This window comes from Dendrobates tinctorius, unplaced genomic scaffold (genome assembly GCF_039654945.1).
Source record: "Dendrobates tinctorius isolate UK_male_01 unplaced genomic scaffold, ASM3965494v1 ptg000204l, whole genome shotgun sequence".
NCBI classification, from domain to species: domain Eukaryota; kingdom Metazoa; phylum Chordata; class Amphibia; order Anura; family Dendrobatidae; genus Dendrobates; species Dendrobates tinctorius.
This window is the reverse complement of record NW_027361871.1, coordinates 1,514,276-1,519,928: the sequence shown is the minus strand read 5'-3', so window position 1 is coordinate 1,519,928 and position 5,653 is coordinate 1,514,276.

Below are 5,653 nucleotides of genomic sequence, written 5' to 3'. Positions count from 1 at the left end.
TAAAAGGAGAGATACAGGGCGCATCCACTGTGTGAAATCCGTATAAAACAATTAAAATTGTGGAACAGTAGGGATGGTGTTCACCTATTGGGGTTGTGAGGAAGTCACAACACCCATGAACGCTTGAGAAGCAGCAGCAAGTCTGCACAGGGTCCTAGGACAGAATTGCAGAAATGACGTGGAAGTGCAATAAAGACTGCGCTTGATTCTGGTAGAGTAAAGGGTTCTTTATTCAGCCAACGCGTTTCCTGAGCCTGCTGGATCTGCCCTGATGAAGTGAGCCAGCAGGCTCAGGAAACGCGTTGGCTGAATAAAGAACCCTTTACTCTACCAGAAGCAAGCGCAGTCTTTATTGCACTTCCACGTCATTTCTAAAATCAATATATATACAGCTCAGGCAAAAATTAAGAGACCACCACATAAAAACCCTGTCATGGGCAGCCCATTCTCCAGACCTGACCCCATTGAAAACCTCTGGAATGTAATCAAGAGGAAGATGGATATTCACAAGCCATCAAATAAAGAAGAACTGCTTAAAGTGAACCTGTCACCCCCCAGGGTGTTTTTAAGTTAAAGAGCCACCTTCAGTAGCACTAAGGCTGCATTCTTTGAAGGTGGCGCTTCTGTTTCTGACCCCTAGTAACAATGAAATATCAACTTTTATAAATAGCACGCTGCCCGAGAACCGACATCAGGCTATTGTGCCTGCGTGTTGCAGAGGCCCCAGCCCCACAGTGTGAATACATCATAACACACTGCGGGGCGGGATCACAACACAACACACCGGCGCAATAGCCTGATGTCAGTTCTCGGGCAGCGCGCACTGCGCATGCCCGAGGGCTCTTGTCACAGCGGAGGTGCCGGCATTCAAAACAGGACGAGGCAGTGACGCACAGGGGCATCATGATGGATGGATGGTAGGCGGCGCCCACACACAGGACAGAGGCATGATTGACAGCGGGGAGGCAGCTGATACAGGGGGACACACCATACCTATGGGACACATTACAGGTATGAGGAGCTATTTATAAAAGTTAATATTTTGGCATTACTGGGGGTCAGAAACAGAAGAGCCACCTTTACAGAATGCAGCCTTAGTGCTGCTGAAGGTGGCTCTTTAACTTAAAAACTCCCTGGGGGGTGACAGGTTCCCTTTAAATTTTTGCACCAGAAGCAGTATGAAAGGTTGGTAGCAAGCATGCCAAGACGCATGAACTCTGTGATTAAAAATCATGGTTATTCCACAAAATATTGATTTCAAAACTCTTCCTGAGTTAAAACATTAGTATTGTTGTTTCTAAATGATTATGAACTTGTTTTCTTTGCATTATTTGAGGTCTGAAAGCACTGGGTTTTTCTTTCAATTTTGACCATTTATCTTTGTCAGAAAAAAAATTTATTGCTTGGAAATTCGGAGACATGTTGTCAGAAGTTTATAGACTAAAAGAACAATTTACATATTACTCAAAAATATAAGAGAAAAATCAGACAAACTGAACATTTGAAAGTGGTCCCTTAATTTTTTTGCCAGAGATGTATATTGTTTTTAAAAGGGGTGATTTTGGCAGGTTCCCAAAAAAAACTACATAATATATATATATACATATATATATATATATATATATATATATATATGTATACATATATACACACACATACATGGGCAAAATTATTGTTATCCGTCTGTTAAAGTAATAAAAACCCAAAATAGTCACTGAACTAACTAACTTGTGGTTCAACAGTAAAATAAAACAAACTAATGAAAGTGGCCTGGACTAAAAAGATGGTACCCTTGGCTTAATATTTTGTTACATAACCTTTTTCAGTCAATCACTGCAAACAATTTCTGTAACTCTCAATGAGACTTCTGCACCTGTCAACAGGTATTGTGGTCCACCTCACATGAGCAAACTGCTCCAACTGTCTCAGGTGTGAATGGTGCCATCTACGGATTGCATGTTTCAGCTCCTTCGATAAATGTTCAATAGGATTCAGAAGGCAACTTCACAATAGTCCAATGCTTTGCTCTTAGCCATTCTTTGATGTTTTTAGTTGTGTTTTGGGTAGAGTTGAGGGACTTTGGTCGGATCGGGTGTCATGAAACAAAATTTGTTTCAGATGAAACTGGTCCGACTAGGGCAAAAAAAGTCAGAGTTTTGTCCGAAACCCGACCCCAATGCAAGTCAATGGGGAATAAAAGTCGGCATTGAGTGGATGAATGTCATCTGCTCAATGCCGACTTTTATTTTCAATTGACTTGCATTGGGGTCAGGTTTCGGACGAAACTCCGACTTTTTTGCCCTAGTCGGACCAGTTTCATTTGAAACAAATTTTGTTTCATGAAACCCGATCCGACCAAAATCGCTCAACTCTAGTTTTGGGTCATTATTAGTGATGAGCGAGAATGCTCATTGTTCGGGTGTTCTCCGAGTGTTTTGGCATGCTCAGAGATTAAGTTTTTGTTGACCCAGCTGCATGACTTGTGGCTGCTAGACAGCCTAAAGACAAGTGGGAATTCCCTAAAAACAGGCAACCCTCACATATATTCAGCCTGTCCAGCAGCCGCAAATCATGCAGCTACACAAACTAAATATCCGAGCATGCCGAAATACTCGGAGATCACCCGAGCATTCTCGAGGAGACTTGAGCAACAAGTATACTTGCTCATCACTAGTCATTATCCTGTTCAATGAACCATGTCCTGGGATTCAGACCAAGCTTTCTGACACTAGGCAGCACATTACGCTCCAGAATACCTTGTTGGTCTTGATATTTCATTGTACCCTGAGAAATTCAAGACTCCCTGTGTCAGATGCCGCAAGGCAGATGAAAAACAAAAGTGACATAGCCACATATTTCACAGTATGTACTTTTCTTTGTATGCTTCACTTTTGCATTTGTGAACATGATGTGATTTGCCAAAAAGCCCCAGTTTTGTCTCACAAGTCTAAAGACTTTCTCCCGGAAGCTTTGACTTGTCAATATGCATTTTGACAAATTCCAGTATCGCTTTTTTAGGATTTGTTTCAACAGTAGCTTCCTCATCGGTCATCTTCCATGAAGACCACTTTGGCAAAGATCACAATGGAGAGTGCAATCTGACACTGATGTACCTTGACCTTGAAGTTTACCTAAAATCTGTGGAAGTTGTGCTGAGTACATAGATTACCATTTGTATTAACCATCTCTTCAATTTGTCATCACTTTTCAATTTTCCTCTTGTGGCCAGAGAAGTTGGCTACAGTCCCATGGACTTTAACATACTCAATAATATGTGCAATTGTAGCAACACGTACATCAAACTAGAGATAGTCTTGTAGTCTTTAACTTTAACTTCTTTCTTCCCAATCTCCTGAGATAACTCTTCTTACTTTCTTTGGTCCACGTTCATTGTGGGGCACTCCATGATACAAAACAGCTCAGTGACTACTTTTCACCCTTCAAATAGCCAGACCGACTGATTACAAGTTCGTAGAAACCCGTGAAGCTAATTACAGGACACACCTTAGTTTAACATGTCCCTATGATGAATTTATTTTCATTCTTTTCCAGGGGTTCCATGATTTATGTCTAGGCCTTTTCTAATTAGTTTTCTATTTTTCTGTTGAACCACAATTCAAAATCAATGTCTGATTTTCATTAATTCAGTAAATTTAAAGTGAAAATAACGTTTGTCAGTTTCAAGTTTTTTTTCAGTGACCATTGTGGGGTTTTCTTGCTTTAACAGAAAGGTGCCAGCAATTTTGTCCATATATGTATATATCATGGTATACATTGCCAACGCAGTACACCTACATCATACAGTTCTCAAGTGAAATACCAAAATAGTGGAAATAAAACACTGCCAGCTGTATTATTGAATTTCCAATAATACCATCTCATCTAGTTAGCAGTCATGATGCTGAAATACTACTGATCACATAGTCCATATATTATTATTACCAGACATAGTGCTCATACAACAGTTTCAGATTCACATCATTATTTCAGCCATAGTGACCATACAGTTTCCCACCATTGCTCTCCACATCCAGTAAAATTCAGAATATCGCATATGCAGAATATCAGCTGCTGCTACATTCTTATTTCATGTGACAAATTTGAGCTCTGATATCAGAGATCGCCACAAAAAAATGACATTGGGCTGTTCATCAGCAGTCTTTCATTATTCATTTCCACCTGGACATTAATGTTGCGTTCTTAAAGAAAACAATACCAAGTAATTGATGCTTGGAAGGCCATTATTGCGGCAAATTGTAAAAGCTTTGGAGCTAGTAGGTATGGTGCACTGTCCAGATAAATCATAAGTCAGATCAATCTAAGGCTTAGTTCACACTAATGATTTATGGAGAGCTCATAGTCTAGTAAAGGGAAAAAGCTACATATAGGTTGTTTAAGACAAAACGAAGAAAAGGGAAGAATAATTACTCTAAAATTCAAAGATTACTGTTCAGATTGCGAAAAAGGTTTTAAGAATGTTAAATGGCAATACATACTTTTGGAGCATTAGATTAAGGTGCAAAAATAAAAGTGTTTTGCATGTTTTTACATATTTCCCATAAGGGATGGGGGCATTGCTCTAGAATCACTGCGTTGAGAAACATGTGATGGTGTCTCCGCAGTGTTAGATGTTGATCTCCATAAGTTCATTCATCCTCATTTTTCACAAAAATAAAAGTTAGTCCTAGTTTTAAGAAGCTGATGTTGCATGGATCACCTACTATTGCTCTTAGAGTGCCCTGACAGTGGTAGGTTTGGCTCTTTCTTTTGGAGAATTTTAAGTTGAGAAAGCATATAGCTAGCCATCATCGGGACATTTACTTTAGTGTAAACGCAAGTTAAGCAATAGAAAATAATTACTTCTTAAATTTATATTATATACATTTTGATTATTTAAGCAGATAACTAAAACAAACAGCAGAAACTGCAAAACCTCATAGATCTACCTCTGACCGAGGAAGATGCCATGCCCTTTGGAAACACATTGCACATCCCATTTTAGACTGAGATGAGCTGACACTGAGTCAGTCGAAATAAATATAAGATGTTTCATATTTTCATAACTATTAGCTTAGCTGCAAAACTCATTTTAATTGTCTGAATGTAAGCAGTTACTAGATTACAGGGTCAGTATATTTCGAACTCGGCATGGGTATAAGGTCCTGGCAGTTTAGCACTCTAAATCTCATGCACTGTGTGTATATGAGCAGATTCAGATCTATTAACCCCTTAGAACCAATAAAGTTTAGTGTGCATAGGGAAAGGGTAAGGGCACTATAGTTTGCAATATTATGGGCTACTGTGACCGGTGTTGTGTTGGTGCCATGGCTGGTATTGCCATACTGTATGTGCATCACATTAAAAAACAATGACCCAGTGTGTCCTATAGTCCGCAAAATGTAATATATTTTGTGAGATATGCTATGATCTGCTGGTTTCAAGCCTAATGGATACTGATTTAGCAAATTTAGCAAAAATACACAAAAATGTCTTCTTTCAAAAAACATGTTTCTAATGTCCTCTACAGATGACTTCCTTGTAAATTAATGTCTTAAAAGCTTTTCCGGGATATATTTTAACAATATGAAAAGCTTAAAGGGAAACTCCAACCAAAACTAGAGTTTCAGTTGGTTTTCATTAAAGAACTCCATAT